This window comes from Mugil cephalus, chromosome 10, assembly GCF_022458985.1.
Source record: "Mugil cephalus isolate CIBA_MC_2020 chromosome 10, CIBA_Mcephalus_1.1, whole genome shotgun sequence".
NCBI lineage: Eukaryota > Metazoa > Chordata > Actinopteri > Mugiliformes > Mugilidae > Mugil > Mugil cephalus.
This window is the reverse complement of record NC_061779.1, coordinates 19,483,258-19,495,462: the sequence shown is the minus strand read 5'-3', so window position 1 is coordinate 19,495,462 and position 12,205 is coordinate 19,483,258. Positions and strand designations below refer to the sequence as shown.

At 47.2% G+C, this 12,205-nt stretch overlaps 1 protein-coding gene across 5 annotated transcripts in view; it reads left to right on the top strand.

The window, feature by feature from the left end:
- The window catches only part of plxnb2b (plexin b2b), a 111,167-nt gene that overhangs the window by 15,968 nt on the left and 82,994 nt on the right, over positions 1-12,205 (top strand). For 3 of the 5 annotated variants that reach the window (XM_047597238.1, XM_047597237.1, XM_047597242.1), the window contains one exon: positions 6,855-7,041. The exons of 1 other annotated variant lie outside the window; for it this stretch is intronic. The gene's annotated coding sequence lies outside the window, so the exon portion shown is untranslated. Of the gene's footprint in view, positions 1-6,854; positions 7,058-12,205 lie in introns of all 5 variants that reach the window. One more of the 5 variants, XM_047597239.1, reaches the window with a different exon arrangement.

Below are 12,205 nucleotides of genomic sequence, written 5' to 3'. Positions count from 1 at the left end.
TACAACTACTGTAATATATTGCATGCCAGAAGGGCCAAAAAAAAAAAAAAAAAAAAAAAAAAAAATATGGTGAGGAATGCAAAAGCAGCAGGAACCGCAGATCACGTTGCCCCGGAGCTCTTCTTGCAAGTTGAGTGAATGCAAATGGACTTTTTTTTTTTTTTTTTTTTTTTTAAATAAAGCAGAGTTCCCCAGCTGTAATAGTCTGCATACATAGCACAATGCTGCACAGCCACGTATCGTCTCATTCAATTCCACAGCAACTTCCTCTTTGGGTGGGGTGGGAAGTCCGATTCCTTCCTCTGTCAGCTCTCCTGGGGAGGCTGCTTTGATTCTGGGGCCGACTTGACCAGATTAAATAGAGCCGGTCCAGGCCGCGTGGACTGCTTGCTCCCAGCCTTCTTCTTATTTGTGTTTCTCATTGTCGCTCGCAGCTCCCCTCCAGTTCTGTTCTCTCCCCTTCCCCTTTGTTTGCCTCACGCTTCAGCTCAGTATCTGGCCAACGATTGATAAGACCCAATCCCTGACAATGCTTGGCACGCAGCGCAGGATCGGTGGAAATGGTGCTCATGCATTGTGCCGAGCGCGTGTCTGCTCAGGCTTTGGGAACGTGATGGGATGCGGCTCATGTCATTGTTTATCTACCTTTCTACTTCCAGATGGCGCTCGGCAGAAGGAATGCGCTTCTTGACACATTCTCATTCCTATCTCTATCCCTTCCTCCATCTCTCCCGTGGCTCACTCTGGTATACGGGCTTAGTTTCAGGTCCAGAACACGCAGCATGAGGTGAGGGGGGAAAAAGGTTGTGAAGGGGCCAGGAAGGCAGACTGGGACTTGAGAGGGAGCCCTCGAAATTCGGGTGGTAATCTGTGTGTGTTCAGACTTGGTGCGAGGACATATGTGCTTGCGATTGTCACTCTGTTTACAGTACTTGATGAACATTTGTAAAAATCTGAATCACATCACAGACATGTGCTATTGTCACAACGCATCTGAAACACTTGACACATTTTTTTTTTCCCCCCACCCCGAGGTCATTGAATCATAAAAATCTCGTCTCAGGCAACAATTGAGTCGGCCGCCCCCGGTCCTCTTGGTCGTCTGGATTGATGGACGGTCAATTCCAGCAGCGGGAGATAATCACAGCGTGTCAGCCTCCACCGATCCAAACTCTTATCTCTGCCTGCCCATTGCCCAGAATGCAACAAACGACCACAGGGACACACATTTCACTTTATTGTTCCAAAGCACCGAGGGAGGGAATGTGTTTGTTTGCACTAAACTTGGCTTTGGCAGTCTTGGGCTGCCTCATTCTCCGTCGGATTCACATTTACCTGGAGTGCACCTTCACCACAGGGGCACTTCAGCAAAACCCACTGCCCTGTTTTGAAAAGTGAATGCACTCATGATAAGGCGCTTTCAAATGTACTTTTTATTTTCCATTTTTCCCCGCTGCCTTTCTAGATGAATTATGCACCGTCTGAAGTGTCTGGCGATAAGGCTTTTCCATCCGAGTCCTTACTCGCAGAATCTCCCACTGTAACATGTCAGTGGTATCAGTTTGGATTCTGGCATTGTCCCATAGCACTACTAGGAAAAAAAAAAAAAAAGTTTGCCTCTACCTTAGCCATCAAAGATGATCAAATAAGATTATCTCTCCTGAGTGTTCATTGTAACAATGGACTTGGACAAAAGTCTTATTCCTCACATCCGCTCTGCTGCCCAAAGGTCTTTTGAGGGGTTATTTTTCCCCGAGTGAGCAGTGCTAATTGTGGCCTAATGGCGAGCTGTTATAGCTTAGAGTGGTAAAAAGCAGTCGGTTGGTGAAGCTTGCTGCCTTTCCTGTGCGGGCTGATTACGCTGTCTAGTTAATGCACCCTCCTCAGATACAAATGGAGGGTGGTTATTGCATCAGGAGAGACAGTCAGCCTGTCAAAATCGCCCTCTCTAACAGACAAGAGAGGGAGATAAAGAGAGATGGAAAAGAGTGAGAGAGAATATATTCTGGAGAGGCAATTTCACTGAGGGGACAGAAGCGTGGTAGTGCAATTATGAAATATAGCTTTCTGTTTCAATAATGACCTTTTCTCCGCAAGCTATATATAGGCCAGTGCAAATGATTTAGAGAGTGGTCCACGGTGTCCTATAGATGATGACCTATGGATCACTAGGACGAGCACAGGCAGATTCCTATGAAGAATTGTGACTCGCTGGCCCTATGGTGAGCAAGAATGGTGTAAATGACAGTTGGAGGCACTGGATAAAGTGGTCTGACGGACAAAAACGCACCTTTCTCAAATTGTTGTCCTTGTGCTGCTGTTTATCACGTTCCATTTCCTATACTTGGTATGTGTGTGAGAGTGCGCTGCGATGCGTTTGTGGTAGAATTTTGCCAAAAGAAACTGGGGGGGCGCTCGTGATGCGGCCAGCCTTATTTTACTATAATTAATCACCGGAGGATCAAATAATTGTTTCAGCAGAAGATTAATTTTCATAAAAAAAAAATCTTCCTCAGCACAACTTTGGCTGCGAGTCACACATGAAAGCCTAGCGAAACGTGGCCTCAGCACTGCTGCCAGTTGTGCAAAAACACTCAAACTGGCTGCAGTGCTGCTTACTATGCATCTGTCTGGACGGATACTCAGAGGTGGTACAAACCAGCTGCTCTGCCAGCACTTGAGACAAAGTTGTGGGGGAGAAGAAAAAAAAAATGGGGTCACGAACTGAAACGCTCCTTTCTGACCTCCAAATATTAGAAACAGACTCTAGTGGAATGCTACGCTGGACTAAATCAAACACATGTCCGAGTTAAAAGCCTTTACAGGCACCTAAAATATTCATGCTTAACCACTTGACAGCAGCAATTACACACTCACATGTGAATTAGCATGTTGCCATCCACATAGGAACATCCTTACCTGACTTAGCGTCTGTTTCGTTCCTTTGCTGGACCCGGACTGTGTTTCATAAGAGCTGTATGTGAGCTGCAGCTGATAATTTATCGATGGATTATTTTTTGCAGTTAATCAATTTAGCGCTCACATGATTTATGGCTGCAGTGTCTGGCACTAAGCCTGAGTCCTTACTCAGAAACCCTCCATTGTAACATGCTAATGGTATTGGGTGGATTTTGGCACTGTCCCAGGGTGCATTATTTTAGTCAATCCCTAGAAAAAATAATTGACTGTTCACGTCACACAACTCTTACGTCAACACTAATCAATGCCACGGTACGTTGTCACATATTCTAATAATATGATTTTTTAATGGGTGCAAGTGTTTTTGTACTGGGTTCCATTGGATGTGTTTTGCCTGGTTATTTCTAGTATGACAGATTTCAATGGTCTTGGGTGAAGTTCGGATTGTGTGTATTATTAAACATAGTCACACATTCAATACATCACCAACACACCCAGCAGTCGGTAAGGGACCCCCCCCCCCTCTCGCGGTGACAATGTACAGCAATGCCTGACACTCTTATTATCACGATTGCCTGTAAAAGGTGGCTGGACAGCGACTGCATTCACTCTGCCAGACAGCTTCATAAAAGCAGCTACTGATGGTTCCCAGCGGGGCCTTCGTCGTCAGTGGAAGGCAGTGAAGCGCCTCAGGACTTTGCTCTACGGAGGGACAGTAGTTCTCCTGCCGGTGGAGGGAGAAAAGGGAGCGAGGAGGGTGAGAAAACAACAACAAGATGGCCGCCGCTCAGTTGCATCTGTTGAAGGCCTCGCAGGGAGGTCATCCAGGAAGTAATGAGGTGAAACGCCGCGGTAGAACGCTCACTGTCAATCAGTTCAGACATTGTTGGGTTATAATGAGTGCGTGTTGTCAGTAAGCACCTACATAACCAAGCAGCGTGGTCGACTGTACACTGCCTTTAGCCTCTAACAACATCTGCCTCACTTCCAGTAATCTCCTTCATCCTTCATGCTTTTTTCCTCCTCATTGAGAACTAGGCAAGTAAAGCTACCCATGGACCATTTCCCGAGCATTATCCAACATCTGTCTTGCTCGCGTCTCTAGCTCTGGCATTAAAACATTCACTCCCTCCCCCCACCTTCCCTCCTACCCGCCCCTCCACCCCACCCTCCGGTAGCCGTCACAGTTGCTGAACGATTTCCTCTCACTGGGAGGCTCCTCAGAGTCACTGTGGCAGTGTCAAACGAGGCTCCTATTTAAGCTCATTAAATGTTTCCAAGAGAATAGGAAATCAATGGTGCGTACCGTTGCGCGAGAACTTTTCTCTTAATTTAATTTCCCCTCCCCCCTATCTGTTTGCACATCTCTCTCGTTGTATTCTCCCCCTATCATTCACGCTCGTTCTCCCCAGCTTGTCCTTCTCCTTTAAGTGGGTGAGGTGAGGTGTGGGTGGGAGACGGGCGAGGTGGGTTGTTTGGGGAGGAGGTTGACTTCAGAAACTATTTCCGATTCTTCCTTGTGACAGGCACCGTGGCGGGAGGCTGTCCAGACTTCTCAGTGTTGTTTGGCACTCACCGCTAGGAGACTTGAAAGTTTTGCGCACACTGACCTCAGCCCGGGAGTCTTAGCTTTTGTTTGAGGCCACGCTGTTAAGGGAACGCTTTTCGACCAGAACAGAATGCTGTGGTGAAAACTTGTGAGGGGAGTACAGCATGAGGAGATGTCTTACCAACCCCAGTTTAAAAATACTCCCGCCACCGCGCTTGCTTACGTCCCATTATGACTTTCGCTCATCACTCACTTTAGCACATGAGGCGCTTTTGTTAGATTAGTGCGTGGACGTAACATGTGTATGTTTGTGAGTCCTTTAGAGTACATGTCCTGGAGGGCTTTGTGGTGTTTGAAGCCATGCCTGGGGGCTGGGCACACACTTTCTCCAGAGCTCCTGTAATTGCTCTTTTGGGGCCTTGTCTCTGGCTCTGAGCCCGTCTCCATCACTCTCACTCTGTCTTTCTCCCCTCACTCTTTGCCCTCTCTTTCTTCTCCTGCCCTCGCTCCCTCTCTTCTCTCCCTGCATGGCTCATTATGGCTGGTCCCCACCTGCCCGATGTGGGATTTCTCTTTACGCACACACACACATGCACACGCATGCACACACGCACACACATAAATACCAAGCCACTCAGCAGTTTTCAGTGCTGCCTGTCGCTCGGATGGTTTGTGTGCTATCTCCTGTAAAACAGCTTTGCTAATACTGTTTGGCCAAGAAATGGAAACAATAGTGCTGTCACATTTCCCCCTGCTGGTGCAAACAGACAGTTCCTCATCTCTGTTGTGGCTGTCAGGGCGCCATTTTTCTCATAATTCGTCCTCAGCTTCTGGTTTTGTATGGACTGGCCTCCTAACCACAGGCCCGCTCCGTTCCATTTTTACGCCGGCCCTCCCTCCAGCCCGTCACCCAGAAGTCCCTCCATGCCTGCTCCCGGGCTAGGGGGCTTACTTAAAAAGATAATGGATGTGGCCAGTTGCAGCTGCTCAGCGGCAGGGCACTATCATAGGAGTTATCTAAGGGCCTGAGAGTGGCCTGTGATGAATGGCTGGGAGCTGTGTGTCTCCACCGATCAATAAGCCACTAGCAACCAGATGAGCTAGATGCCCCTTCGCTCTTCGCTCCCCGCCATCCACACACATATATCTCCCTCTCATAATCTCCAGCTATGTTTGTGAACTTTTCCCTCCAATTCATGGCCTGAATTGGGCCATTGATCTTTTATCCTTGGCTTGTTTTAAATAAAGGCCCGGTATCTCCTCTCCACCCAAGCATGCAACCTTTCTGACAGCAGTTATTGCTACACTGGCGGCAAAGCTCACAAACATTACTTTGGTCTGATCGAAGGCCCGTAATCGGAGAGGGGGAGCAGAGAAAATGAAGGCGAGCGCGTATTCTACCCACACACCCCCCTAACACATGCACACACACACACGCACGCACACACGCGCACACACACACACACACACTCACTGCAACACCACTGAGGTTTCCATCGCAAGGCTGATGCAAGCACTGGTCCCATGTGGATGTGCACACTCGTCAGGCAGACAAACATACACACACCAAACAGTCTTGCTGTCAGGGCTCATTGAGCGCTACCCGTCCCAAAGCACCTCCAACAGCCCCACCCAATCTGAATTGAAATGGGATGTTCTCGCCTTTGTCTCAGTGTTGTGCGCACACGTGTGAGGTCTCTCCAGACCACCAAAGGGTGTAGATCTGTATTTCTGCAGCGGAACAACAGGTGTTCCATAACTACTGTATGTATTGGTTTTTGATCTTTTTTTTTTTTGCTCTGCGCTCTGTCTGTGAGGGATTTGTGATAAAATGAGCCGACTTGGAAATCTTGCTCCCTCTCTCTCTCTCTCTCTCGCTTCCCCCCCTCCAGGGACATTCAGTAGTCTGTATCTTCCTCTCTTCCTTCTCGTCTCTCACTTCTCCTCCCACTCTGCTCCTCTTTTCTCCCCCTCTAGCTCTGATCTTCCCTCTGATTTGCTGTTGTCTCTGTCACAAAGAGCACATTCTCAGCCTGGTAATTGCATGTCTGCTGGCCACCACACCTGTTGCTGTCATTGCAGCGGTGTCGGTGAGTGGGGGGGGGGGGACATGGCCTCTGGCCTCTGGGGCTCCGGCCCCCGCTCCTACCTCCACCTACCTCTCTTGCTTCAGGTGTAAACCCACAGGGATGTGGGCCAGTGTGTACATGTGTGGTATATGGCGCTCTCGCAGTTGATTGTGTTTATCTGTAACCTTGAGCCTCACCTTTAGCGCGTGTGTCCGTGCAAATGCATGAGTGTGTCGTCTCAAACCTGGCCAGTGCTGACAGTTTACTCTCTCAACCCCTAATCCTCTCTACCTCCTCTTCTCTCTCCCCTTATCCAGAGCCCAGGCCCTTAATGAAGCTGGGGGTCACCGGCAGTGTGCGGCTAATTGGCCAAGTTCGCCTGGGGCTCTGGCTGCCTGTGATTGAAGTGTCCAGCGAGCGCCCACTGTGTAGCCGCTGCTGCACCCTACTCTGTTCCACTCCAACAGCCAAGACACTCACTGCACCCCTGTCGGCCTCTCCCTAGTGAGTAGCACCCGAGGTCATTTTATGTTCATTTACTCTCCCAATACTTTGTCCTGTTTTCTCTTTTCTTGTGCAGGTATTTATTTATTTATTTTTTTGTGGCGAGGGCAAAGAAAGTCCTCAGGTTCTTCATATTTTCTGGCTCAACAGTGTAGTGCGTTACATCATGTTTCCGAAATGTTCTCACAAACATTTATATTTGGTGCTTCATTTTTTCCTATGCTTCTATCTGTCTCCATCTGTATTTTTTATCGCTAGACTTTCATTCCCACACTTGGTCCCAGCATATTCTCACTTCCCTTGGCTTCCATTGCCCTCGCACTCTTTGTCTTCACTAGCTGTAGTGGGATTTGGACAATTACCATGGTCCCCCATTGGCTAGCAGCCAGAGGGAAACAACAACTTCCAGCCGCTATTTCTCTCACGATGGGCCCAACAGTCCCATCCCTGGCCCGGCCGTATCACACTGCTCTGAGCTAACAGGAGGAGTTGGAGGCAGTGGTGTGGGGGTGGCTCTAATTAGATGAGCCTCCTCTTTCTACTCGTTAAGGTAGTCCTGACTCCTATTGTTCGGCTGCCAGCGCAAGAGCAGAGGTAGAGGAGCTGTAGCGAGCTCTGGGGAAGGGGCCGAACAGATAGGATGTGCACAACAGAGGGAAGCCATTGAGGCAGTGTCTCTGCTACCCAGCAGATAGTTGACCATCTTAGCCGGGAGATATGCAGGCAACTCTCAGCCCCAAGTGCCACAGCACACTAATGAAAACACTTTTTTGTTATTGTGCTCATAGAAGTGGAACATTGCTGGCCAGTAAATGGTCAACGCTGTGTGATAATATGTCAGGGAACAATGGTCCAATTATAAGTCAATCCCTTGGCCTACAAGTTGGGGTAAGTTATATTGTGACAAAACTTTGTGCACAATCCGCTAGGTTGCTTGTTTATTAAGTGATTAAACCTGCTCTGATGCTCATTAAATTAAAATCCTTGGTAATTAACTGTTGCTGTTATCGTTTTAGTTTTATAGACAGTTTTAAAAACGGCTCCTGTTCCCACTTAATTCAGCAGTGGATAAATTGCAATCACCATGACTCACCTAGTCGATGTGATAAATGAGAAGGTGAGCAATATTAACACGTAATTGCTAATGGAATATTTAGGTTTTGCCGCCGTTCATCTCTTCCCCTCAAGCGGCTTCTGTGGTGTACATAATATCCTGAAGCTGCCTCAGAGCCTCGGGACTTGCTGGTTTCGTACGGGGCCACACTTGTCCATCTGTGGCGCGCTTAGCTTGACAGACGACTGCCTTTCTTTCTCATCTTCTCCATAATCAGCTGTTTGCGTGGGTCATAACTCTTGTGCGCCGTTTTCCATTGCATTCCCTCCAGTGCTGCATGCCTAGCAGCCTGCCCGCTGGTGTTAAAGACGAACAAAATGTGGCTCGTTTTAAATGTAGGCTACCCCAGGTGGTTATTCTGGCTGTGCTGAATTAATAGAGCTTGGGTGCAGAGATGCCTTCACTCGAAGTGCTTGTGTCCCAAAATACAGCGCATTAAACATTCACACTCTTTATTTTGGGTGTATTTATCCGCTTTTGATCACACTCCTCCAAGAAGATGGTGTAAATGTCATGGTAATGACATGCTTTTTGGTATCCATGAGGATTAGGAGGTGTCAGTCATATCTCCCATGAGGCCTTGCCTCTGCACAACCCTGGAGCGAAGGCATACTTGGGGATGAATGAATTTGGATGCACAAACAAATGTCTTGTTTTTGTTGTTCTTTATTGTTATGGTGACATGGGAGCCTTTAGTTTTCTTTTCCCTAGACTGTACACCTAGAATGTAAAATTGTGCATTTAACAAAAACGGGTATCCGGGACCATATAATGGCAATAATCCCTTGACACATAATATTTCAAAAAGGACGTTCACAGGAAATATTGTTTTTAAAAAAGGTCTCTCCGTTTGTTTAGAATATCGCTGATGGCGATACCCAAACAGCGGCACTTTTGAAGTTGGTTCAGGTTAATCAAGTGAGGAGAAAGCTGTCCAACATCAAAAGTCCCTTCTGTGATATTGAAAATGACGACGCATCCCCCAAGATGAGAGTGAATAATTAATTTGTTACGCTAAATCAAAATGATGATCATAACTGTGATGCCTGTGATCTATTGAAACTCTGAGCGCCTCAACGGTTTGTCAGGCGACAATGTGTGATGTAACCTGAAGCCGGCTACGGCAAAGTCACAGAAGGCAAAAGGCATGTGTTAAAAATACTGCTGTATGTGTGTTGTTGTCGTGAACCACAGAGGATCATACGTGTTTAGTTGCCCCTGTGGTGATGATTCAATTCCAGTTTTTAGAAATTCATCTCCTCCAGTGCAAGTTATTCAAGTGTCAGCGTTTCTTAACACCTTCAGATTGTGCAAAAATGGGTAAAAGTGCTTCTGCTCCCTCCAGACATACCTGCCAGATTACAAACTTAATCACCAGAAGCCAACACAGACGCGAGGCCCTCATCACCAGCTGAGGTTTGGTTTTGCTCATCAAACAAACCAAATGTCACGTCCTTGCGGTACCAAAATAATATAAAACACCTTGTTCCTGACTCATCACCCCTTCGTGCCTCTCCCCCTGAAAGCTCCCCCAACTCCAACATGGTACCGTAGCCCTCCAGTTTTCCATCGCCCCCTGTGAATATCCAAGCTGTCGAGGCTGACTGGGCTGAACATTTCCTTGCCAGGGCACAGTTGGAACAGATCCGGCCTCCGGGCCACATATACTGCTCCACTCCAGCCCCTGCAAACAAGGCCTGCCCTGTGCAGCTGTCATCTAAATGCTAAGCGCTTTGGACACGACAGCAGATTCCTTTTGTACATTCTTATTCATTTTTGTTGAGACTGTTTGTCTTTTTTGGAACATGATAGCTTTACATGGTTTATCGCTGGCTGAGCAAGAGTTTCTGTTTGAGCTCATTTTGCGAGTCACTGAATTTGCACCGAATCATCAAAAGAGGGAGTCTTTGCTAATCGACAAGGTGCACAATTGCATCAATCTGTATACGATGCTTGTTGTTTTGTGCGCCTGTTTTGAGGATCACAAGCGTTTACTCAGGGGCATGCTTTTTTTTTAGTGTTGTAACGGTTATGTTTGGGATGATTGTATAGGACCTGTCTGCTGAGTTAATCGCCCCATCTGCACCCATGGGGAGGCTGAGAAATGCGGCAGTCAGGCTTTATGGGAACATAAGATGAACAGCCAAGCCCACTTTAAGGGGAGGCACGTTGAGGGACAGATTCCAGACGAGCCTCCCAAACAGTTTCATGTCAAATCCACAGACGTACAAATCTCCACAATGATCTGCCAAGCTTCTGCAGAATTCACTGGAGCAGGAATAGCAGAATTTCACACCCCCGCTCCCCTCCTCCCAGCCATCACTGGACGCCGCTTGGCAGCAAAGGGTGAGCGGAAACATCTGTGAAAGTTGTGTATGTGTGTGCGCGGACGGTTAATCGCAGTCACAAGATAAAGAATTTTGGTTTCATGATTTGTTTTTGTTTTTCGTCATTGGGAATATTCCACATAACGCCAGAGGAATCAATTATTCTTGCATAGATCTCACAGTGCAATGAATGAAATATGACTGTGGATATAACATGCAAACAGTTCTAGTAGTTAAAAGGATCCAGGGCTGATGATTTAGAATTGATCCAGCAGCATCGTTGGCAGATAAATGAGCAGAAGCGAGTGAGGTAAAGATGAGATGATAATGCACTTCCTTTGCTGCTAAATTACTTCCTGTGGCTGGCAAAAAGGAAGTTGAGGCAGCCCCCTGTTGGCTTAATTTTTCTATTTTTATTCAGTTTGCTTTGCACTGACAATGTTGTTTGCATGCTGACTAGTATATTATCTGGGGGAAACCGAGTGAATGATTCAGCAGGTCCTCTGGATGCTCATCTGCAGCTGCCAGGGATGTGGCTGCTCAGAGTCACTGAAGTCTCTTTTATTTGGGGTGCTGTGCAATATAAATAATGAAATGGAGCCCGTAATTGGTGGTTCTTGGTAATTAGGACCAAGCTGTCAGCTAGCGAAGTTGCCTCAGCCTGATGCCGCTGCAGCTAGGCCAGTAATTACTATTATCTATGGGGGTTGTTGACACAACAATAATCCCATTCTTAACAGGATGGTGGTGCTCATGCTTACTGTCCCCATTTTAAGAGGTTCGGTCACAATAATGCCTTCGAGATAAATCTTTAAATGTTTGTGTTAATGTCTGTCAAGTGGCCAACATCAAACCAATGAAACGGAACAACTCAATCCTTGAATTTTCTGCTCACTGGCCATGTGAAGAGGTTGTCCATATTTTCATTAGTCAAACAGTTTGACTTTGTCCCTGCAAGCAGTGTGACGCCCAACCATAAACAGCATTATCAACCATCTCAGCAGGTTTTCTAATACCCCTGTAATCCTGTCATTTCATTCATGGATACCGCCAGGGTTATTCTGGGCTTGGAGCGTATCTGCCCGCCTGTCTCTGCTCCTCTGTGTGAGAGATTGGATTCCCCAACTCTCCTCCTGCTTCCATCGTGCCATGCACACAAACACACACACTCGCACGTTCAGGCCCAAGCGCTCATTTCTTGTCAGATCCTCATCGTGTAAATGGGCTGGTCAGACCTGATGATATATAGGGGTGGAGGAGAGTGGCACCGTATTCCCAGCTTAGGGGATGAGTCCTGGTTGTGGTTAATAACTTGCCCTCGCTCAAGTTAAATTCTGCTCATCTGGATTTACCCCCACGAGATGGAGAAAGTGAATGGCGCAAAACCCTACCCAGGAGGAGTACCCAGGAGACATTCCCTTTTCCCGCTAACGTGCGAAATAATGAACCCACTGAAGACTCGCTTGGCTTCATGCAAGCAGGTGTGAACTGTGATTATTGGCAGTAAGCAGTGAGGGTAAGCAAAGGCTAGATGACGTTTTCACCTGCACACTGAGGTACAACATGCAAATTGCATTTGCTCTGAATTAAACATGTGGCACCTCATTGCTTGAGGCGTGATGGACATTGAAACATATTGGAAGCCAGAGAAAATGGCTTTTTAAGTAGCCTATTTATGGCGAAGATATTGTATTCATTTTATTATAATAAAACATCCATTACG